Raw genomic sequence first — 26,077 nt, 5'->3', positions numbered from 1 at the left:
TGCAATATTAGATCTCCTATTAGGAAATGAGTTAAGACAGGTGACAGAAGTGTGTGTAGTGGAACACTTTGGTTCCAGTGATCATAACACCATTAGTTTCAACTTGATCATGGATAAAGATAGATCTGGTCCTCGTGTTGAGGTTCTAAACTGGAAAAAGGCTAAATTTGAAGAAATGAGAAAGGATCTAAAAAGCGTGGATTGGGACAGGTTGTTCTCTGGCAAGGAGGTGATTGGTAAGTGGGAAGCCTTCAAAGGAGAAATTTTGAGAGCGCAGAGTTTGTATGTTCCTGTCGGGATTAAAGGCAAATTTACTACCTTTCCATGTATACCTAGCGACTGAAATTACCTTAGTTCTCAAGGGATATTGGAACTCTGATAAAGAAGAAAAGAGAGATGTATGACATGTATAGGAAACAAGGTGCAAATAAGGTGCTTGAGGAGTATAAAAAGTGCAAAAAAACTTAAAAAAGAAATCAGGAGGGCTAAAAGAAGACATGATGTTGCTTTGGCAGTCAAAGTGAAGGATAATCCAAAGAGCTTCAACAGGTATATTAAGAGCAAAAGGTTAATAAGGGATGAAATTGGTCCTCTTGAAGAGCAGAGTGGTCGGCTACGTATGGAACCAAAAGAAATGGGGGAGATCGTAAATGGTTTTTTTTTTTGCGTCTGTATTTACTAAGGAAATTGGCATGGAGTCAATGGAAATAAGGCAAACAAGTAGTGAGGTCATGGAACCTATATCGGAGGATTGGAGGATAGCTCATGTTATTCTGTTGTTTAAAAAAGGCTCTAAAAGTAATCTGGGAAATTATAGGCCAGTAAATTTGACGTCGGTAGTAGGTAAATTATTGGAAGGAGTACTAAGAGATAGGATCTACAAGTATTTGGATAGACAGGGACTTATTAGGGAGAGTCAACATGGCTTTGTATGTGGTAGGTCACGTATAACGAATCTATTAGAGTTTTTCAAGGAGGTTACCAGGAAAGTGGATGAAGGGAAGGCAGTGGATGTTGTCTACATGGACTTCAGTAAGGCCTTTGACAAGGTCCCGCATGGGAGGTTAGTTAGGAAGATTCAGTCACTAGGTATACATGGAGAGGTAGTAAATTGGATTACACGTTGGCTCAATGGAAGAAGCCAAAGAGTGGTGGTAGAGAATTGCTTCTCTGAGAGGAGGCCTGTGACTAGTGGTGTGCCACAGGGATCAGTGCTGGGTCCATTGTTATTTGTCATCTATATCAATGATCTGGATGATAACTTGGTAAGTTGGATCAGCAAATTTGCTGATGATACAAAGATTGGAGGTGTAGTGGACAGTGAGGAAGGCTTTCAAAGCTTGCAGGGGGACTTGGACTAGCTGGAAAAATGGGCTGAAAAATGGCAGATGGAGTTTAATACAGACAAGTGAGAGGTATTGCACTTTGGAAGGACAAACCAAGGTAGTACATACAAGGTAAATGGTACGGCACTGAGGAGTGTAATAGAACAGAGGGATCTGGGAATACAGATACAAAATTCCCTAAAAGTGGCGTCACAGGTAGATAGGATCATAGAGAGAGCTTTTGGTACATTGGCCTTTATAAATCAAAGTATTGAATATAAGAGTTGGAATGTTATGATGAGGTTGTATAAGGCATTGGTGAGGCTGAATTTGGAGTATAGTGTGCAGTTCTGGTCACCAAATTACAGGAAGGATATTAATAAGGTTGAAAGAGTGCAGAGAAGGTTTACAAGGATGTTGCCGGGACTTGAGAAACTGAGTTACAGAGAAAGTTTGAATAGGTTAGGACTTTATTCCCTGGAGCGTAGAAGAGTGAGGGGAGATTTGATAGAGGTATATAAAATTATGATGGGTATAGATAGAGTGAATGCAAGCAGGCTTTTTCCACTGAGGCGAGGGGAGAAAAAAACCAGAGGACATGGGTTAAGGGTGAGGGGGGAAAAGTTTAAAGGGAACATTGGGGAGGGGGGCTTCTTCACACAGAGAGTGGTGGGTGTGTAGAATGAGCTGCCAGATAAAGTGGTAAATGCGGGCTCACTTTTAACGTTTAAAAAAATCTTAGGCAGGTACATGGAAGAGAGGTGCATGGAAGGATATGGTCCGTGTGCAGGTCAGTGGGACTAGGCAGAGAAATGGTTTGGCACAGCCAAGAAGGGCCAAGACGCCTGTTTCTGTGCTGTAATGTTCTATGGTTCTATGGATGGTGCTGGAAAATAGTGCAGAGGTAAAAGAATGTCAGTGCAGGTTCTAATGGCCACACATCCTACTTTTGCTCCTGTTCCTTATGTCCAATTATGGAATCTGAGATAATTCTCTTTAATTCCGTGAAGAATATTAGGCATCTTGTAGATGAGTGCAAGGCAAGGATTTAAGGCAGCTTACAAAAAGACCACAAGTGACAGGAAAAAAAGCCTTTTTCTTCACACAGCGCATTCTCAATGCACAATGTGAAAGGCTGATGGAAGATGATTCAATAGCAACTACAAAAGTAGTTTGAGTAAATATTTGAAGGAAAAAATTATATTGTAAGACAGCAGGGATAATGTAAGATAGTGAGATAAATTGGATTTCTCTATCAATAGCCAACAATGTTACAAAGGCTCAACTGGAGGCCTTCCACGTGCTGTCATTGGATAGTTCCATGAATCTATGAGAGATATTGGAAGAACTGTATATCTTCCTGAGTGGAAGTATGGCGCAAATAATCTAACACTGAGCTCCCATTTTGTATGTCGAATCAATATTACCTTAAAGCTGCCATTGCTGTTCCAATATAGTTTAGGATGGGACTTGGAACACTCTGTGCATTCAATCCAAACCAGCCAAACCTGAAGAAAGATCATTTTAGACATCTGATCACATTAAACAGGTGTACGTGCTTTTGCATATCACTGAATTACAATATAATAGAGATTAATTCTAGTAAAAGGAAACCAATTAGCATTTCAAGTGCAAACAAATTGCCCATTAAGTTACACTCAATTTTTTAATGTCATTCCAAGATTAGCATCAGAAGGTGGTGACGAAGTAGAAAGTGTTTTAGGCCTTTGAAATAATACATGCTATTTATTACCTGCCTAACATTACAGCACATCCCTTGAAAGAACCTGTGAAATATTGTGGCACTGTGCAGGTTTCCTTCAACACATCAAGCCACCTTACAGGGTGACTTAATTCATGAGGGGAGCCCACAATGTCCAGAACAAACAAAACTAGATAAATAAATGCTGACTAACATCTAATGAAGTCTAAAAAGTTGACAGCAAGCTGGCATAATGAATAACACAAAAGTAGCTGAGGATGAAATTGCAAGTGGTGTAGAATCTTAGTATATCAATGCTCAATGAAAAATCATGAAGCATTGCAAGTTTTGAGCCCAAGTCTGCATGGTCTCTTAATTCACCTTGTCCAATTGCAACCCAACCTCCTTCCTCTGTCCCTGATAACAGTAAAATTTTTTCCTTGATATTTATCAAATTCCCTTTTTAAAGCTACATTTGGATCTGTTTCTCTCATCCTACTAATGATACACTAAATCTTCTATATATTCTTGCATTAAAGTCTTCCTTGTGTTGTCTTTATTTGTTCACCAAACCACATCACCCCAATGTTGTTAATCCATTAGTTAGAAACAATTTAACTTAATTGGTCATATTAAAATATCTCAACATTTCAAGCACTGCAGTGAGACCTTGTCAGCTTTCTTGGTTGTTATGAGGAAAAATGCATCTTCTGCAGTCTAACCACAAAACCTGAACAGTTTTGAATTAAATCCAGGTCTCTGGCCTAAGCTGTATGGTCTGTGGTCTATGGTCTTTGGCCTAAGCTTCCTTCCAGAGCAGCCTTTCTCAACCTTTTTGCCTAGGAAGAACCTTTGAAATAATTTTCAGGTCTTAGGGAACCCTGGCATAAAAATTATTATATCTACAGCTCATGGTACATTAGCATGATCAGTAATCCAAAAATAAATGTCAATGCTCTTTTGAGTAGAGAATGAATTTTTAGCCAACTTTCCTTGAAAAAAGATAGTTAAGCTTAGCTTGAAATTATTCTTCTTTTCTCTTTCATAAATTTAAAAAACTCATAAGGCAAACATAATAAATTTCTCAACTCTGGGTCGAACTTAAATTAAGCACACACAAATTTCACCTTCAACTGAAATGAGACAATTTCTATCTTTGCTCTTGATGCTTGTTAAAGAGAAAGCTTGCTCACACGTGTAAAAAGTTGAAAATCTGCAACAAAATGTTCATTACTTTCCTATGGACGGCAGGATACTCTTCTTTCACAGAAATCCAGAATTTGTCCAGGGGCAGGACAGTAAATCTCATCTTGAGTGCGTTATCAGAGTGTAGCTCACAAAGTTCTTCCTCTTCTCTCAAAGTCAAGTTCTCAGACTGAGCAGAAGATGCAGAGAAAAGGTCCCTCACCCAGTCATACACTTGTGTTGAAAGGGATGAAAAATATTGTTTAATTTTGTTCTGCAGTTCTTCCAGGTGTTTTCAATAAGACTTAATTCTTCCTCACTCTCAAGCCCAAGCAGCAGTGAAAGCATTTCAAGATTGCCTTTTGTAACATGATCTTTCCAAAGATTCAGTTTTCTTTTAAGTCCAAGAATCTTGTCTCTTGAAGTCAAAAATTTTTCTCCAGGGCCTTGCAGAGACTTGTTCAACTGGTTCATATGATGAAAAAATGTCTGTTAAGTAGGCTAGTTTCTGCAGTCATTCATCTTCAAAGCACTTAACAAAATCTGGCCTATCATATTCTTGAAAGTGCTCCTGCAATTCACCTTTCAGGTCAAACACCCTGTTGTGATCTCTTCCTCTCCTAAGCCATCGGATTTCTATATGTAACAGGAGATTGGTGTGCTCTTTGTATGGGTTTTCACACAGTTTTTTAAACATTTTCAAGTGAACTGGTTTTAAAGCTACTAAATAACTTTGCTTGCTGAATTCTTTTACTAACTGTGACTTTATTTTCAGAAGCTTTAATCTGATTTTTGTGAGATTCCAATAGTCATTTAAAATAATCACCTCTTTTACATGTCATATAGCTGTTAAGTGTCTTTTCAGTTTTGTAGGAGCCATTGCTACATTTGTAACTTGTTTGCCACAGAAAAGGCACAATGGAATAGGCCAATTTAGATTACTAGTCCATGTAAAACCTATTGATAAGTAGCTTTCATTGCAAAGATATGGTACTGGCTGATTACTTTAGTCCCATCCTCTGCTTTTGTCTCCAGGACCCAGAAGGGGCTGGTGGACTTCTTCTGGGGCAACAGGAGGCACTGGGTCTCTGCTGCTGTCCTGAGTCTTCCAATCGCGGAGGGTGGTCAGTTATTGGTGTGTGTGCGCCCACAGCCAGCAGCTCTCCGTCTCAGGACCCTGATAGCGACCACCCTCCGAGATGGCATGTACTGGCAATGCACTTCCTGTGCCAAGGAGATTGCCTGCACGAGGACGTGAGGCTTCCAGCGGACAGCATCAGCCGTGCCACTCCGAAGGAACTGCCTCACTTTTACAGAGAGCTATTGAGGGAATAGGGTCTAGTCTCATCCAAACGGGGTTCTCCTGTGCCAGTAGCTGACTGTGCTCTGCTGCAAGGGGGACTGGTCCTCACCCTATCAAGTTGGCTGTAGAGGGGGTTTCAGGGAAGTGGAAGGGTTCTGGCTGCATCGCCACCTGATGGGCCAAGTTACTTGTTGTATCCAGGCCTCGGGATGCCGTGCAGGGGAGGGTCCTGCACAAGGTGAGCCATCACGCTGGGATGCCCACCGTGCCCTTCCGTGATGCTCTAAAGTGTCTCTTGTATGGGCTGCCTCTTGCACACCTTTCACTTCCTCGCCTTCATCTGCTGACCAGACTCGCCTTGGCGGTCTGCGTTACCATCTGGCATCAGGGGAGGAGGTCCCCAGTGGAAATCTCTTTATGGAGGGTTCCTTCCCCTGTACGTTTGGGACCTGGGTGGAAGGTATTGCATCGGGCAGTACCGTGCAACAGGTTTCTAGGCAGGTTCACTGATACCCTGTCCACCTGTCCATTCTGTGACCAGGAGGAGTCAGTGTACCATGTTAATATGGAGTGTGAGAGATTACTTCAGCCCTGCGCTCCTCATATACGGGCACCCAGTACGGAAGGAGGCTGGTCGGGAGGAGGATCTACTGGTGGGCTTGCTCCTGAGCCTGGCCAAGGTGGCCACTCACACATCCAGGTGGCAGAAAGTTAAGGGCTCTACCAGGGCCAACTTCCTGCCCCTCTTCTGAGGCTACGTTCATGCCCGGCTGTCCTTGGAAAGGGAGTATGCGGTCACAATGGGTACAGTGGGGTATTTCCGGGAGCAGTGGGCCCCCCAGGGAATTGACTGTTTTATAGACAGTAGTAATCATATTTTAATTTGAATGTATTCACTGTCTTGTAAATAGTTAATGTATGTACTTTCTGTATTTGTGTAAATAAACTTTTATTAAAAAAAAGGATTTTTTTGTGTCTGTTGTACTAGTGCAGTAAAATGACTCAGAAGATTATAATATTTCATCATTAACCTTATCAGAATTGTCCATAAGCCAAGGCCTAGACTCCTCTTCAAAATTCACCACAAGGGACCGTCTTTAGACTGAAAACTTCCCTCCAATTTTCTACGATACTGATAGTTTGTTGGCTCCCATAAGTCTGTAGGCAGCACATCAGGGGAATTTGGGGGAGGTAATTGGGAGGAAGAGTCTGATGTCACAACCCAAGTTGGGTGATTTCACTCAAAGCGTGGAAAACGCACTTCACACTCCTCAACAGCCTACCTTCCTCCCCTCCGTGCGATACAGTGCTCACCAATTATCTACGGCCTCTCCTATTTCGCGTTAAAAACTAAGAATGGACTCAAGCAAATAAGCGTGGTCCTACTGCACACTGCCACACTGGGTAGAGAGACCTCTGACGAGATTGCAAACGAGGCTGCTCAGTCACTGCCCACCACTGCGAGTACTAGCTTTGCACGTTGCGCGAAGGTCAAGAAATAATGTTTTTTTTATTAATCGTGTTCTCTCGCAGAACCTGTAGCGGCCTCTCATGGGACCCCAGTTGAGAAAGCCTGTTCCAGAGAATAGAAGAACGCTTCAGAGGCCCCAAGCTAATAATTTTAAATATTCAGTCTAACTGGCCAACTTCTTGTCTAACATACTTTGATAAAGCTTGCAGGAAGTTGAACCTCTCAAATGAAAAGAGCCCAATTTAGCTGAGATTACAGCTCTAGCTGCAGAGTGCTCTTAGACTACCCTTTTGAAAATTGGGTGCTATTTTAGTAATCTAGAAATCCCAGAGAGCTTGGACCTCTGACTCAATGTTAAAAATCGCTGTGAGGCTGTTCCTCATTATCCGTGCCTCCGTTCTGAGTTCAGACTGGGAATCTAAGGCTTTTCAGTTCAGTCAGGGATTATCTCAGGAGTAACTGTTCAGTGTTAATAGTTAAAATGGAAAGACTTGTTTAGAACACTACTCAAATAAAGTAGCAGGACCCTGATTTGAGTTAGTGTTAACTTTAAAATAACAAAAAGACATTCTTCAAGTAGAAAATGTTGAAGGTTTGCCATGGACATTCAGGCAAAGCTCTGTAAATGAATCAACTCCATGCAATTAAATTCAGCAGTCTGCATTTCACATTTCATTGTTTATTTTAATTGTGCATTTTTTTAATGCACAAACCTGCCTTGCACATATTAGACTGACCAAGTGGATTAGTTCATGTGGGGAGACAGCCCAAAGCAGTTCTTGATTAAGTACATACTATTGCTTGTATGCAAAGACCATTTTTATATTGACTGACAGAAGTTAGCTTGTTAACTGCCAAAACAGTTTTGACCTGTATTTTTCTCTCACATAATATAATACAACAGGAATACACTCTGCAATTAATTGGTCGAGACGATATTAACATTTTGCCCATTGCCTATGCCAGACACAATGCAACATCATAGGCCTCAAGCATCACACCTCACACATCAGGATAAAGCTGGGGCCAAATGGGCCAAACTGTTATGTGCAGAGCCACCAGCCACTTAGGAGCATGTTGTGATACCCTCCCAGCAAACATCACCCTCTCATATTCCCTCCCCAACACGAGAATATCTCCATTAGTTACCGCCTCAACAGGGAAAGATCTATCATTGAAGATCCCCACCATCCAGAACATGTCCGCTCACAGCTGCCACTGGGCGGGAGAAACAAAAGTCTGATGTCGCGCACCACAAGGTTCAAAGAACAGCTACTGAACTTCAGCTATTTGGCTCTTCAATAAGCCCAATCACTGCCTCACTGTTACAAAACTTTGACCACATTTCATAACAATGCAAGTTTCAATTTGTTCTTATGTGCCTGTTCTTGTATGATGTTATATAATTTATGTTTAAGTTACGTTTTTCTTGCAAATGTTGTGCCTATAAATTTGCTGATGATGCAACCATTGTTGGCAGAATCTCAGATGGTGATGGGAGGGCGTACAGGAGTGAGATATACCAGCTAATTGAATAGTACTGCAGCAACAACCTTGCACTCAACATCAGTGAGACCAAAGAACTGATTGTAGACTTCAGAAAAGGTAAAACAAGGGAACACAAACCAATCCTCATAGAGGGAGCAGAAGTGGAAAGAGTGAGCAATTTCAAGTTCCTGGGTGTCAATATCTCTGAGGATCTAACCAGGTCCCAACATATCAATATCGTTATAAAGATACCAAGACAGGTCTATATTTATCAGCGGTTTCAAGAGATTTGGTTTGTACCATGGAGAGCATTCTGACTGGCTGCATCACCATCTGGTATGGGGAGGAGGTGGGGTGGGGGCTACTGCACAGGATCAGAGTAAACTGCAGTGAGTTACAAAATTAGTCAGTTCCATCATGGTACTAGCTTTTGTAGTATTCAAGATATCTTCGAGGAGCGATGCCTCTGAAAGGTGGCGTCCATCATTAACAACCCCCACCACGCAGGACATGCCCTCCTCCTATTGTTACCATTAGGAAGGAGATACAGAAGCCTGAAGGCACATACTCAGAGATTCAGGATGAGTTCTTCCCCTCTGCCATCCAATTTCTAAATGGACATTGAACCCATGAACGCTACCCCACTACTTTTTAAAATTTCTGTTTTTGCACTACTTACCCCTCAACCTGTCTTTGTATTATCCACAAACTTGGCCACAAAGCTATCAGTTCCATCATCCAAAGCAACACACACAAAATGCTGGAGGAACTCAGCAGGCTAGGGAAATGAATCAACAGTTGACATTTCGGGCCAAGATTTTTCTTCAGGACTGGAAGAAAAGAGGGGAAGATACCAGAATAAAAAAGGTTGCGGGAGAAGGAGGCTGGCTAGAAAATGATAAGTGAAGCCGTGGGTTGGGAAATGTAGAGAGCTGCAGAAGAAGGAATATGATAAGAGAGGACAGTGGAACATAGGAGAAAAGGAAGGAGGAGGGGGCCCAGGGGACGAGATAGGCAGGTGGGAAGAAGTAAAAGGCCAGAATAGGGAATAGAAGAAGAGGCGAGGAGGAGTGTAAAACATTTTTACTGGAAAGAGAAACCAATATGCATGCCTTCAGGTTGGAGGGTTATTCCAGACAGAATATAAGATGTTGCTCTTTCACCCTGAGGGTTGCCTCATCTTGGGACAAGAGGAGGCCGTGGACTGTTATGTCAGAACAGGAATGGGAATCAGAATTAAAATGTTTGGCCTCCAGGAATTTCCGCTATTGGCAGACGGAGTAGAGTTGTTCCACTGAGAAGTCCCCCAATTTACTATGGGTCTCACCAATGTGGAGGAGGCAGTACTGGGAGCAGCAGATACAATAGATAACCCCAGCAGATTTACAGATGTTGCCTGACCTGGAAGGACTGTTTAGAACCCTGAGTGGAGGTGAGGGAGGAAGTAAGTGTGAAAGTGTAGCACTTGGTCCACTTGCAGGGATAAGTGCCAGGAAGGAGATCGGTGGGAGGGATGAATGGACAAGGGAATCAGGTAGGGAATGATCCGTGTGGAAAGCAGAGAGTGGGGGGAGGGGGAGGTAAAGATATGTTTGGTGGTAGGATCCCATTGAAGATGGTGGAAATTGTGGAGGATGATGTGTTGGATGCAGAGGCTCATGGGGTGGTAGGTAAGGACAAGAGGGACTTTCACTGTTAAGACAGCGGGAAGATGGGTGAGCGTGAATGAGCGGGAAACGGAGGCGATGTGGGTGAGAGTGGCATCAATGGTGGAGGAAGGGAAACCCCAGTCTTCAAAGAAGGAAGACATCTCAGACGTCCTGGAAAGGAAAGCCACATCCTGGAAACAAATGTGGTGAAGGCAAAGAACTGAGAAAAGAGAATAGCATTTTTACAGGCGATAAGGTGGGAAGAGCTATAGTCAAGGTAATTTTAGGAATCATAGAAACTAGAAACCATAGAAACTACAGCACAGAAACAGGACTTTTGGCCCTTCTTGGCTGTGCCGAACCATTTACTGCCTAGTCCCACTGACCTGCACACGGACCATATCCCTCCATAAACCTCCCATCCATGTATCTGTCCAATTTATTCTTAAATGTTAAAAAAGAACCCGCATTTACCACCTCGTCTGGCAGCTCATTCCACACTCCCACCACTCTCTGTGTGAAGAAGCCCCCACTAATGTTCCCTTTAAACTTTTCCCCCCTCACCCTTAACCCATGTCCTCTGGTTTTTTTCTCCCCTCGCCTCAGTGGAAAAAGCCTGCTTGCATTCACTCTATCTATACCCATCATAATTTTATATACCTCTATCAAATCTCCCCTCATTATTCTAGACTCCAGGGAATAAAGTCCTAACCTATTCAACCTTTCTCTGTAACTGAGTTTCTCAAGTCCTGGCAACATCCTTGTAAACCTTCTCTGCACTCTTTCAACCTTATTTATATCCTTCCGGTAATTTGGTGACCAAAACTGAACACAATACTCCAGATTCGGCCTCACCAATGCCTTATACAACCTCATCATAACATTCCAGCTCTTATACTCAATACTTTGATTAATAAAGGCCAATGTACCAAAAGCTCTCTTTACGACCCTATCTACCTGTGACGACACTTTTAGGGAATTTTGTATCTGTATTCCCAGATCCCTCTGTTCCACTGCACTCCTCAGTGCCTTACCATTAACCCTGTATGTTCTACCTTGGTTTGTCCTTCCAAAGTGCAATACCTCACACTTGTCTGTATTAAACTCCATCTGCCATTTTTCAGCTCATTTTTCCAGCTGGTCCAAGTCTCTCTGCAGGCTCTGAAAATCTTCCTCACTGTCTACTATACCTCCAATCTTTGTATCATCAGCAAACTTGCTGATCCAATTTACCACATTATCATCCAGATCATTGATATAGATGACAAATAACAATGGACCCAGCACTGATCCCTGTGGCACACCACTAGTCACAGGCCTCCACTCAGAGAAGCAATTCTCTAGCACCACTCTTTGGCTTCTACCATTGAGCCAATGTCTAATCCAATTTACCACCTCTCCATGTATACCTAGCGACTGAATTTTCCTAACTAACCTCCCATGTGGGACCTTGTCAAAGGCCTTACTGAAATCCATGTAGACAATATCCACTGCCTTCCCTTCATCCACTTTCCTGGTAACCTCCTCGAAAAACTCCAATAGATTGGTCAAACATGACCTACCACGCACAAAGCCATGTTGACTCTCCCTAATAAGTCTCTGTCTATCCAAATGCTTGTAGATTCTGTCTCTTAGTACTCCCTCCAATAACTTACCTACTACCAACATTAAACTCACCGGCCTATAATTTCCCGGATTACCTTTCGATCCTTTTTTAAACAACGGAACAACATGAGCCACTCTCCAATCCTCCGGCACCTCACCCGTAGACAGTGACATTTTAAATATTTCTGCCAGGGCCCCCGCAATTTCAACACTAGTCTCCTTCAAGGTCCGAGGGAACACTCTGTCAGGTCCCGGGGATTTATCCACTTTAATTTTCCTCAAGACAGCAAGCACCTCCTCCTTTTCAATCTGTACAGTTTCCATGATCTCACTACTTGATGCCCTCAATTCCCTAGACTTCATGCCAGTTTCCTTAGTAAATACAGACGCAAAAAACCTATTTAAGATCTCCCCCATTTCCTTTGGTTCCGCACATAGCCGACCACTCTGATCTTCAAGAGGACCAATTTTATCCCTTACAATCCCTTTGCTCTTAATATACCTGTAAAAGTTCTTGGATTATCCTTCACTTTGACTGCCAAGGCAACCTCATGTCTTCTTTTAGCCCTCCTGATTATTTTCTTAAGTATTTTCTTGCACTTCTTATACTCCTCAAGCACCTGATTTACTCCCTGTTTCCTATACATTTCATACAACTCCCTCTTCTTCTTTATCAGAGTTGCAATATCCCTTGAGAACCAAGGTTCCTTATTCCTATTCAATTTGCCTTTAATCCTGACAGGAACTACAAACTCTGCACTCTCAAAATTTCCCCTTTGAAGGCTTCCCACCTACCAATCACAATTACCTGTTCTAATCGCATCTTTAAAAACTCTCCACAACCAATGAAAAAGAATAAAAGAAAAAGACTTAAAGAATTCTGCTGTATAACCATCTGGACCAAGTGCTTTGCCAGAGTTCATTGAAGAAATAACACCCTTTATTTCTTCATCCATAATAGGTGTTTCTAACTTCAATTGTTCTTCCGGTGTTAATTTCGGAAAGTTCAATTTCCTTAAGAAATCATGCATTTCGTTGGGATCCTGAGGAAATTCTGACTGATATAGAGATGTATAGAGCTCTTGAAAAGATTTGTTTATCTGATAATGATCAACTGTCAAAGTGTCTTCATGTTTACGAATCTTGATCATTTGACGTTTAACAGAAGCAGTTTTTAATTGATTAGCTAATAATTTACCAGATTTATCACTATGTATATAAAACCCACTTCTTGTTTTCATTAATTGATTTTCAATCGAAGCTGTTAACAGTAAACTATGTTCCATTTGAAGTTTGACTCTCTGTTTATAAAGCTCCTCACTAGGAGCAGTGGCATATTTCTTATCAATTTCTTTAATCTTGTCAATTAACACAAGTATTTCATTCTTAATATGTTTTTTCAATCCAGCAGAATAGGCGATAATCTGTCCACACATATATGCTTTAAAAGTGTCCCATAATACCCCGATGGAAATTTCTGCCATGGCATTAGTTGAGAAGAAGAAGTCAATCTGTTCCTTAATAAATTTAACAAAATCCGAATCTTGAAGCAAATTGGAATTAAAACGCCATAATCTAGTATTGGGAGATGTATCCATGAACTTGCTAGAGTTTCAATGGTTCGTGACTAGAAATGGCAATGATGTCATAGTTAAAGTCAACCACAGATGAAATTAAACGGGAGTCGATAAAAAAGTAGTCAATTCTAGAATAAGAATGATGTACATGTGAGAAAAATGAAAACTCTTTATCCTTAGGGTATAGAAATCTCCAAATTTCTGAAATTCCAGAATCAATCACAAAAGAGTTGATAAGAGTAGCCGACTTATTCAGTAATGCCTGCCTAGATATATATCTATCCATTGAAGGAGTTAAACAACAATTAAAATCATCACCCATTAGCAACATGTAATAATTTAAATTAGGAAAAGAGGCAAATAATTGCTTAAAAAATTCAGGATAATCCACATCTGGAGCATAAACATCAACCATAACAACCTTTTTGTTAAAAAGTAAACCAGTAATTAACAGAAATCTACCATTCGGATCGGAAAAAATATCCTGATGTACAAATGCAATTGAGGAATCCATGAAAACTGAAACTCCTTCACTTTAGCTTTAGAATTGAGTGATACTGTTCTTCCTTCCAAAACTTAAAAAAACGCTGATTATCCTCTTTCCTCACATGAGTTTCTTGTGCAAAAATTATATGAGTCTTCAATCTTTGGAATACTTTAAAAATCTTTTTTCATTTAGTCAGATGGTTTAAGCCATTTGTAATCCAAGAAACAAAATTAATCGTCTGAGCCATGTTTCCTTAGGGGCTACCCTTTGGTATGTAAAGAGTTAACCACAATGTAAACTCATGAACTCAAAAGAGGAACAAAAATTTAGAAAGGAACTGGAAGTTATGACACTGTAGACGTTTTTGTAGTTTAAAGTTAGCTCATTTGAAAAAAAACTAATAGTAAAGGCTCCCACACATCTCCCGCAAGAACCCAGAACTAAGCCAAGAAAGGGCCAAGAAAGTGAACTAATACTAAATCTACCCCCATTTCTTCAGACAGCAGCACAGAAGGTTGAAAAGAAAACCACTCAAAATCCAAAGAAAACACTATCCTACACAAGGACTCCCAAATCCTTTTGGTCATCAGATTTTTGAATTTTCTCTGATTTAAAAAATAGTCTCCCCTTTTATTTCTTCTACCAAACTGCATGACTATACACTTCCTGATGCTGTATTCATCTGGCACCTCTTTTTCCCATTCTCCTAATCTATCTAAGGCCTTTTGTAGTCTCTCTACTTCCTAAAAACTACCTCTCCCACCACCTATCTTCATATCATCTGCAAACTTGGCCCAAAGCCATCAATTGCATCATTCAAGTCATTGTCACATAATGCAAAAGGAAGTGGTCCAAACTCAGATCCCTGTAGAACACCATTAGTCACTGGCAGCTAATCAGAAAAGGCTCCTTTTATTCCCATTCTTTGGCTCCTACTAAACAGCTATTGCCTTATCCATGCTAGCGTCTTTCCTGTAACACCATGGGCTTCTAACTCGTTAAGTAGCCTCATGTGTGGTACCTTTTTGAAAGTCCTCTGAAAATCCAAGTACACGACATCCACCGATTAGCCTTTGTCTATCCTGCTTGTTAGTTCCTCAAATAATGCCAATAGACTTGTCAAGGTGGATTGTTGGTTTATCACAAGATCCACAAACCTGCCTGTCCTGGCAGACCTATTGTCTCAGCTTGCTCCTGCCCCACCGAACTCGTTTCTGCATACCTCGACACGGGTTTATCCCCCCTTGTTCAATCCCTTCCTACCTATGTTCGTGACACTTCTCACACTCTTAAACTTTTCAATGATTTTAAGTTCCCTGGCCCCCACCGCTTTATTTTCACCATGGATGTCCAGTCCCTATATACTTCCATCCCCCATCAGGAAGGTCTCAAAGCTTTCCGCTACTTTTTGGATTCCAGACCTAATCAGTTCCCCTCTACTACCACTCTGCTCCATCTAGCGGAATTAGTCCTTACTCTTAATAATTTCTCCTTTGGCTCCTCCCACTTCCTCCAAACTAAAGGTGTAGCTATGGGCACCCATATGGGTGCTAGCTATGCCTGCCTTTTTGTTGCCTTTGTGGAACAATCTATGTTCCAAACCTATTCTGGTATCTGTCCCCCATTTTTCCTTCGCTACATCGACAACTGCATTGGCGCTGCTTCCTGCACGCATGCTAAGGTCGTTGACTTTATTAACTTTGCCTCCAACTTTCACCCTGCCCTCAAGTTTACCTGGTCCATTTCCGACACCTCCCTCCCCTGGAGACAGCTTATCCACTGATGTCTACTATAAGCCTACTGACTCTCACAGCTATCTGGACTATTCCTCTTCTCACCCTATTTCTTGCAAAAATGCCATCTCCTTCTCGCAATTCCTCCGTCTCTGCTGCATCTGCTCTCAGGATGAGGCTTTTCATTCCAGGACAAGGGAGATGTCCTCCTTTTTTAAAGAAAGGGGCTTCCCTTCCTCCACTATCAACTCTGCTCTCAAACGCATCTCCCCCGTTTCACGTACATCTGCTCTCACTCCATCCTCCCGCCACCCCACTAGGAATAGGGTTCCCCTGGTCCTCACCTGCCACCCCACCAGCCTCCAGGTCCAACATATTATTCTCCATAACTTCCGCCACCTCCAACGGGATCCCACAACTAAACACATCTTTCCCTCCCCCCACCTCTGCTTTCCGCAGGGATCGCTCCCCACGCGACTCCCTTGTCCATTCGTCCCCCCCATCCCTCCCCATTGATCTCCCTCCTGGCACTTATCCGTGTAAGCGGAACAAGTGCTACACATGCCCTTACACTTCCTCCCTTACCACCATTCAGGGCCCCAAACAGTCCTTCCAGGTGAGGCGACTCTTCACCTGTGAGTCGGCTGGGGTGATATACTGCGTCCGGTGCTCTCGATGTGGCCTTCTATATATTGGCGAGACCCGACGCAGACTGGGAGACCGCTTTGCTGAACATCTACGCTCTGTCCGCCAGAGAAAGCAGGATCTTCCAGTGGCCACACATTTTAATTCCACATCCCATTCCCATTCTGACACGTCTATCCATGGCCTCCTCTACTGTAAACATGAAGCCACACTCAGGTTGGAGGAACAACACCTTATATTCCGTCTGGGTAGCCTCCAACCTGATGGCATGAACATCGACTTCTCTAACTTCCGCTAATGCCCCACCTCCCCCTCGTACCCCATCTGTTATTTATTTATATACACACATTCTTTCTCTCACTCTCCTTTTTCTCCCTCTGTCCCTCTGACTATACCCCTTGCCCATCCTCTGGGTTCCCCCCCCCTTTGTCTTTCTCCCTGGGCCTCCTGTCCCATGATCCTCTCATATCCCCTTTGCCAATCACCTGTCCAGCTCTTGGCTCCATTCCTCCCCCTCCTGTCTTCTCCTATCATTTTGGATCTCCCCCTCTCCCTCCCACTTTCAAATCCCTTACTAGCTCTTCCTTCAGTTAGTCCTGACGAAAGGTCTCGGCCCGAAATGTTGACTGTACCTCTTCCTAGAGATGCTGCCTGGCCTGCTGCATTCACCAGCAACTTTGATGTGTGTTATTTTAGGTCTTATGTGTTATTATGCATGACTTGGTAGGTTATTTTTTGGGTCCGGAAACGCTCAAAAAATTTTCCCATACTAATAAATGGTAATTGCTTCTTCACTTTACGACATTTTGGCTTACGAACCGTTTCATCGAAACGCTCTACCTTCGGATGGTGGGGGAAACCTGTATATTCTGACTGCATAACACATATACCCTAAGTAAACGTTAGTCGGCAATCTCCTTTCATCAAAGTTAATCATTACCGATAAACTATCACACTTTTTCCCATTTGTTGTAACTTTCAAACATTTGGCCTCAATAATTTTTTATGTTCTGTTTAATCTCATCCATAGTAATTTTTGTTAGCATCCCCGAAATAACTCCTCTAGTCCACTTTCTATTGTTGGGTATTGAGCATTGTACTTCTTTGCCGTCTATTTTACATAATCTTATCACTTTGCCTTGCTGAGCACTATCCCGACAAATCACTAATAGCTATCCATTTCATAAAACCTTTGCTCCTTTAATCTCGCCTAGAATTTTGTTGAGCATCTTCGTCAAATGAATCGGGTTCCAATCACCGAAAGACACCCCGTCTTCACTTAGTTTTTTAATTGCTTTAATCTAATCTTCTTTCTATTGTTTTGCTGTCCTGTTTTGATCATCCGCTGACTCCTCAGAGTTTGATATCCCGTACCTCTGCTTTCTTTTCTTCCTCTTTCCACTCCGTTCCTCTTTCTCGCCAACCTCCATCTCTAGTTCACTTCCACCCTCACCAAAAACTTCCTTCAACAGCTTGGCTCTTTCCTTGATGATATCTATCTATCTATCTATCTATCTATCTATCTATCTATCTATCTCTCTCTCTCTCTCTCTCTCTCTCTCTCTCTCTAACCCCCCCCCCCATTTTCCAGTCACAACTCAACTCTTTTCACCTCATGCCCTCCATCAGCAGCACACACTCACCTTCAAGGCCACTTATATTCCAAGCCCCAAAATGGGAATCAGGTGCCTATGATTAACTCAATCAAACAAGGGACAGCTGGAAGACCAGGAATCCTGAGTGCAGGGACCGGACTGTGAACCAGAATGAGGACTTCACAGACTGGACCATGACAGATCTATTTTTGGATAATTGTTTCATGTCTTTTGAACAATTATCTAATAAATATAATTTACCTAAATCCCACTTCTTTAGATATTTACAGATTTGAAACTTTTTAAATACTGTTCTTACTACCTTTCTGAATCTATATACAATAGATATTATGGAAAAACTTTTAGATTTAAATTCCTCTCAAAAAGGTTTAATAGCAATTATTTATAATATGATTATGAAAATTAATCCAGATGTATCTAATAAAATTAAGAATGATTGGGAACGGGAACTTAACCTCACTTTACCTAAGAGAAATGGGAAAACATTTTTCAATTAGTTAATTCTTCCTCTATCTGCACTAAACATGCATTGATATGGTTTAAAGTAGTACATAAGGCTCATATGTCTAAGGAGAAATTAGCTCGTTATTACTCTCATATATGTGACAGATGTCATTCTGAGATAGCTTCCTTAACTCATATGTTTTTGTCATGTCCTCTGTTGAAGAAATATTAGAAAGATATCTTTGGTATTATTTCAACTGTTCTGGATATTGATTTACAACCTCACCACATTACTGCAATTTTTGGTTTACCAATGATAGAACAAAGTCACTTGACCTCTTCATCATGTCAGATGATTGCATTCGTTACATTAATGCCTAGAAGATCCATACTATTGAATTGGAAAGAGAGTAATCCTCCTACAACATTTCAATGGTTCTCTCAAACTATGCCATGTTTAAATTTAGAAAAAATTTGAAGTGTCATTTGTGATCCTTCTATTAAATTTGAAGAGACTTGGGGGCCATTTATTCAATACTTTCATATGTTGTAGTTTGACCCTCTCCAATTCTTTTCTGTTACTTTTAAATATATGGAGGGAGGAGCGGAGTTAATGACACCACTGGTTTTATCTGATGTTACATAATAGCCCATTTCTTTTTCTTTTCTTTTAGTTTAATTGATTAGTTTGATTTAGATTAGGGTTTTTTCCCCTATTGGGGCATTGTTTTTCTTTTTTCTTTTTCCATGCTATTTTTGTATTTTTTTTCAATATACCACTATATTTGTACTTTGTAAGATTTTGGGAGGTTAATATCTGTGTATTAACTGTGTTTTTATGTATATATATCAATTATTAACAATGTAACCCCAATAGTTTTGTATCAATTCTTTGTATTGTTCGAGAATTTGATATTAATAAAAAGATTGAAAAAGAAAGAAAGGATTCCCTAAGGGTTACTTTGCAGGTTGAGTTGGTGGCGAGGAAGGCAAATGTGATGTGTTATGAGGTGATGTATTAATTTCAAGAGGACTAGAATATGAAAGCAATGATGCAATGTTGAGACTTTATAAAGTACCAGTGCGGTCTCCTTGGAGTATTGTGAGCAGTTTTGGGCACCTTATCTTAGAAAGCATTTGCTGACATTGGAGAGGGTTCAATGGAGGTTCATGAAAATGGTTCTGGGATTGAAAGGCATCATATGAGAAATAAGGTGGATGATCTTGTCGTACAGCTACAGATTGGCAGGTATGATATTGTGGCCATCACTGAGATGTGGCTAAAGGATGCATGTCTCTGGGAGCTGAAGGTAGACAGAGGGGGAGGCGTAGCTTTATTGGTAAGAAATGATATTAAGTCATTAGAAAGAGGTGATATAGGATCGGAAGGTGCAGAATCTTTATGGGTTGAGCTAAGAAATTGCAGGGGTAAAAGGACCCTGATGGCAGTTATTTATAGGCCTCCAAACAGCTGCAGGGATGTGGACTACAAATTACAACAGGAAATAGAAAAAGTTTTTCAGAAGGACAGTGTTATGATAATTGTGGGGTATTTTAACATGCAAGTGGATTGGGAAAATCAGGTCGGCACTGGATCTCATGAGAGAGAATTTGTAGAATGTCTGCGAGATGGCTTTTTAGAACAGCTTGTTGTTGAGCCCACTAGGGGATCAGCTGTACTGGATTGGGTATTGTGTAATGAACCGGAGGTGGTTAGAGAGATTGAGGTGAAGGAACCCTTAGGAGACAGTGATCATAACATCATTGAGTTCACTGTGACATTTGAAAAAGAGAAGCCGAAATCTGATGTGTCGGTATTTCAGTGGAGTAAAGGAAATTACAGTGGCATGAGAGAGGAACTGGCCAAAGTTGACTGGAAACGGACACTGGCGGGAAAGACAGCAAAGCAGCAGTGGCTGGAGTTTATGCGAGAAATAAGGAAGGTGCAAGACAGGTATATTCCAGAAAAGAAGAAATTTTCAAATGGAAAAAGGATGCAACTGTGGTTGACAAGAGAAGTCAAAGCCAAAGTTAAAGCAAAGGAGAGGGCATACAAGGAAGCAAAAATTAGTGGGAAGACAGAGGATTGGGAAGTTTTTAAAACCTTACAAAAGGAAACTAAGAAGGTCATTAAGAGAGAAAAGATTAACTATGAAAGGAAGCTAGCAAATAATATCAAAGAGGATACTAAAAGCTTTTTCAAGTATATAAAGAGTAAAAGACAGGTGAGAGTAGACATAGGGCCGATAGAAAATGATGCTGGAGAAATTGTAATGGGAGATAAGGAGATGGCGGAGGAATTTGCATCAGTCTTCACTGAGGAAGACATCAGCAGTATACTGGACACTCAAGGGTGGCAGGGAAGAGAAGTGTGTGCAGTCACAATTACGACAGAGAAAGTATTCAGGAAGCTGAATAGGCTAAAGGTAGATAAATCTCCTGGACCAGATGGAATGCACCCTCGTGTTCTGAAGGAAGTAGCTGTGGAGATTGCAGAGGCATTAGTGATGATCTTTCAAAAGTCGATAGATTCTGGCATGGTTCCGGAAGACTGGAGGATTGCAAATGTCACTCCACTATTTAAGAAGGGGGCAAGGAAGCAAAAAGGAAAATATAGACCTGTTAGCTTGACATCGGTGGTTGGGAAGTTGTTGGAGTCGATTGTCAAGGATGAGGTTACAGAGTACCTGGACGCATATGACAAGATAGGCAGAACTCAGCATGGATTCCTTAAAGGAAAATCCTGTCTGGCAAACCTATTACAATTTTTTGAGGAAATTACAAGTAGGCTAGACAAGGGAGATGCAGTGGATGTTGTATATTTGGATTTTCAGAAGGCCTTTGACAAGGTGCCACACATGAGGCTACTTAACAAGGTAAGAGCCCATGGAATTACGGAAAAGTTACATACGTGGATAGAGCATTGGCTGATTGGCAGGAAACAGAGAGTGGGAATAAAGGAATCCTATTCTGGTTGGCTGCCGGTTACCAGTGGTGTTCCACAGGGATCAGTGTTGGGGCCGCTTCTTTTTACATTGTACATCAATGATTTGGATTATGGAATAGATGGCTTTGTGGCTAAGTTTGCTGATGATATGAAGATAGGTGGAGGAGTCGGTAGTGCTGAGGAAACGGAGAGTCTGCAGAGAGACTTGGATAGATTGGAAAAATCGGCAAAGAAGTGGCAAATGAAGTACAATGTTGGAAAGTGTATGGTTGTGCACTTTGGCAGAAGTAATAAACGGGCAGACTATTATTTAAATGGGGAAAGAATTCAAAGTTCTGAGATGCAACAGGACTTGGGATCCTTGTACAGGATTCCCTTAAAGTTAACCTCCAGGTTGATTCAGTAGTGAAGAAGGCGAATGCAATGTTGGCATTCATTTCTAGAGGAATAGAGTATAGGAGCAGGGATGTGATGTTGAGGCTCTATAAGGCGCTGGTGGGACCCCACTTGGAGTACTGTGGGCAGTTTTGGTCTCCTTATTTAGGAAAGAATGTGCTGATGTTGGAGAGGGTACAGAGAAGATTCACTAGAATGATTCCGGGAATGAGAGGGTTAACATATGAGGAACGTTTGTCCGCTCTTGGACTGTATTCCTTGGAGTTTCGAAGAATGAGGGGAGACCTAATAGAAACATTTTGAATGTTGAAAGGCATGGACAGAGTGGATGTGGCAAAGTTGTTTCCCATGATGGGGGAGTCTAGTACGAGAGGGTATGACTTAAGGATTGAAGGGCGCCCATTCAGAACAGAAATGCGAAAAAATTTTTTTAGTCAGAGGGTGGTGAATCTATGGAATTTGTTGCCACGGGCGGCAGTGGAGGCCAAGTCATTGGGTGTCTTTAAGGCAGAGATTGCTAGGTATCTGAGTAGCCAGGGCATCAAAGGTTATGGTGAGAAGGCGGGGGAGTGGGACTAAATGGGAGAATGGATCAGCTCATGACAAAATGGCAGAGCGGACTCGATGGGCCGAATGGCCAACTTCTGCTCCTTTGTCTTATGGTCTTATGAAGACTGTTTGATGGCTCTGGACACCTACTCACTGGAGATGAGAAGAATCTTTAGGGGTGACTTCATTGAAACTATCGAATGTTGAAACATCTTGACAAAGTGGATGCGGAGGATGTTTCCTATGGAGGGGGTGTCCAAGACCAGAGGACTCAGCTTCAGAATAGAGAGGAGTCGTTTTAGAATGGAGACGAGGAGAAATTTATTTAGCCAGAGTGTGGTGAATCTGTGGAATTTGTTGCCACAGGCAGCAGTGGAGGCATATTTAAAGCAGAGGTTGATAGGTTCCTGATTAGTCTGGGTATGAAAGGATACGGAGAGAAGGCAGAAGATTGGGGCTGAGAGGGAAAAAGGATCAGCCATGGTGAAATGGTGGAACAGATCCGATGGGCCTAATGGCCTAATTCTGCTCCTATATCTGAAAACGCAAACAACAGGAATTCTGCAGATGCTGGAAATTCAAGCAATACACATCATTGTTGCTGGTGAACGCAGCAGGCCCCATTTCCCCCATTTCACGCACATCTGCTCTCAGTCCATCGTCCCGCCACCCCACTAGGAATAGGGTTCCCCTGGTCCTCACCTACCACCCCACCAGCCTCCGGGTCCAACATATTATTCTCCGTAACTCCCGCCACCTCCAATGGGATCCCACCACTAAGCACATCTCCCCGCCCCCCCCACTTTCCGCAGGGATTGCTCCCTCCATGACTCCCTTGTCCATTCGTCCCCCCCATCCCTCCCCACTGATCTCCCTCTTGGCACTTATCCTTGTAAGCGGAACAAGTGCTACACATGCCCTTACACTTCCTCTCTTACCACCATTCAAGGCCCCAGACAGTCCTTCCAGGTGAGGTGACACTTCACCTGTGAGTCAGCTGGGGTGATATACTGCGTCCGGTGCTCCCGATGTGGCCTTCTATATATTGGCGAGACCTGATGCAGACTGGGAGACCGCTTTGCTGAACACCTACGCTCTGTCCGCCAGAGAAAGCAGGATCTTCCAGTGGCCACACATTTTAATTCCACATCCCATTCCCACTCTGACATGTCTATCCATGGCCTCCTCTACTGTAAAGATGAAGCCACACTCAGGTTGGAGGAACAACACCTTATATTCCGTCTGGGTAGCCTCCAACCTGATGGCATGAACATTGACTTCTGCTAATGCCTCACCTCCCCCTCGGACCCCATCCGTTATTTATTTTTATACACACATTCTTTCTCTCACTCTCCTTTTTCTCCCTCTGTCCCTCTGACTATACCCCTTGTCCATCCTCTGGGTTTCCCCCCCTCCCCCTTTTCCTTCTCCCTGGGCCTCCTGTCCCATGATCTTCTCATATCTCCTTTGCCAATCACCTGTCCATCCCTCCCCCTTCTGTCTTCTCCTATGATTTTGGATCTCCCCCTCCCCCTCCAACTTTCAAATCTTTTACTAACTCTTCCTTCAGTTAGTCCTGACGAAGGGTCTCAGCCTGAAATGTCGACTGTACCTCTTCCTAGAGATGCTGCCTGGCCTGCTGCATTCACCAGCAACTTTGATGTGTGTTGCTCCTATATCTTATGGTCTTATCGTCTAATTGCAGTAGTGCATTTAAATCTGGGTTGTAAACTGATCATGCTCAGTAAAAGGATAAAATAAAACATTTCAAATCTGCCAAATTACATGACAGGAAAAGTAACATTTGACTCAGTCGCATTAATATATTTTAGTCATAAGTTCCAGATAATTTAGAAGAAATGATTTCTTGGTACATAACTTAATCCTTTAGTTTTCTTGTTATTTTATTATTAAAACACTTTCACAGACTTCAGAAAAAAGGAGGAATTATGTTTTTTTTTTCAGGAAACATGAGGTCCTAATCAAGGAATAAGTATTAGAGCAGTGCATAGTTCTTGGATTTCTTGTTACAGACTTAGTATTTATTCTCTGATTTGGATGTGTACCACATGGAAATTCCCAGTAAAGTGAGAACTTTATAACATTGCAACACACACAAAATGCTGGAGAAACGGGTCTGGCAAAACCTATGGAAATGACTAAACAGTCAACATTTCAGCTTGAGACCCTTCTTCAGAATTGGAAAAGAAGTGGGTGACGCCAGAACAAAAAGATTTGGGGGTTGTAGGGGAAGGAGGACAGTTTGAAGGTAATAGATGAAGCTAAGTGGATCAAGGGCTAGAGGAGAAGGAATCTGATAGGAGAGGAGGTGGACCATAGGGGGAAGGAAAGGAGGGGTCACAGGGGCAGAGGAGCCCTTTTTCTTATATACTTCTTTATAATATGGCCAAATGCAGAAAACATCTGTGATTAAGCAAATGCTTTTCAATTAGATCATTTCAAGATCGGAAAACATTAAAGATAAGACAGTCTTTCCCAAAATAAAGTGTTCTGTGATATATTCAAAACTGTTTATTAGCACAACATATTTAAATGTAGAGGGAAAGGATCATACCGGTTCTAAGATAAGCAAAAAACCCTGTGTTTAATGAATATACATCTGCCATATTATGATAAAGAATGCACTACAGCAAAGTACTGAGGAAATCAGCAGGTCAGGCAGCAACTGTGGAGGGAGATGGGCAGTCGATGTTTTGGGTCATGACCCTTCAACTTCATCGAAAGATAGAGCGGAGATAGCCAGTGTGAAGTGGTGAATGGATGGTGTAAGTGTTGGCAAGTGATGGGTGGATCCTGGTGTGGAGTTATGATCGGTAGCTGGAAGAATGAAGATTGCCAATAATGACAGGCTGAGGGGTGAATCTGGAGACAACAAAGGGATGGATGGAGAAAATCACAATCAAGTTTATTATCACTGAATAATATAGGGTGAAATTTGTTGGTTTGTGCTAACAGTACAGTGCAGAGATATAAAATGACTATGAATTACAAAATAAGTAAATAAAACTAAAACCTGATGAGGGAGGGGAAGAAGCTGTTTCTGAATTATTGAGAGTGGGTATTTAGGCTCCTGTACCTTCTCCCTGATGGTAAAAATGAGAGGAAGGCATGTCCCAGATTGTGAGGGTCCTTACAATGTTGTTTTCAGGTAGTACTACGGTGCAAGGCAGAGGAATTACAGTACTGTAAGTTACAAAAATATATAAATACATACATACATAATGCAAGAGATGAATAGTATTCAAGGATTCAAGGGCTGTTCAGAAATTTGATAGTGAAGGGTCTTCAGGCTCTTGTACCTTCTCCTCAATGGTAGAAACTTAAGGAAGGTGTCTTATATGGTGAAGGTCCTTAATAATAGATGCTGCCTTTGTGAAGCATCACCTCTTCAGGATATCCTCGCTGGCAGGCTGTGTTGTCCCGGTGATGGAACTGGCTGGGTCTAAAACCCTGTTGCAATCTTGTGCACTGGAGACTCCGTACCAGGCTGTGATACAACCAATCAGACTGTTCTCCACAGTACAACTGCAGAAATTTGTAAGAGTCTTTGGTGATATATCAAATCTCCTGACGCTCCTAAAGACAAAGAGCAGCTGACATGCCTTCTCTGTGATTGCTGCAGTTTGTTGGGCCCAGGACAGATCCTATGAGATGTTAATGCCCTAGGACATTAAGCTACTCACCCTTTCCACTGCTGACCCCTCCAAGAGGACCAGACGGTGTGGAGCACAGCAAAGTTGTTGTGATACGGCTGAACCATCGTGGGAATCAGATCAGGCAGGGAGGTGGAGCATGGGATCCAATAGGGAAGTTGGAAAGGCCAGATGGGAACAGAAGGGAGGGACGGGAATCAGTGAGAAGAATGTATGAGTGACTGGCAGATGTAGTAAGTGGAGGAGGGGAAATGAAACAGGGTGAAGGGTTCTGTGGTGGG

At 42.1% G+C, this 26,077-nt stretch overlaps 1 pseudogene; it reads right to left on the bottom strand.

Annotated features, from left to right (window-relative positions):
• LOC140194644 (transmembrane protein 144-like) overlaps positions 1-26,077 on the bottom strand; it is a 158,814-nt pseudogene that overhangs the window by 62,222 nt on the left and 70,515 nt on the right.

This window comes from Mobula birostris, chromosome 3 (genome assembly GCF_030028105.1).
Source record: "Mobula birostris isolate sMobBir1 chromosome 3, sMobBir1.hap1, whole genome shotgun sequence".
NCBI classification, from domain to species: Eukaryota; Metazoa; Chordata; class Chondrichthyes; order Myliobatiformes; family Myliobatidae; genus Mobula; species Mobula birostris.
Note: the sequence above shows the minus strand (reverse complement) of the source record. Positions and strands in the feature narration are given on the sequence as shown.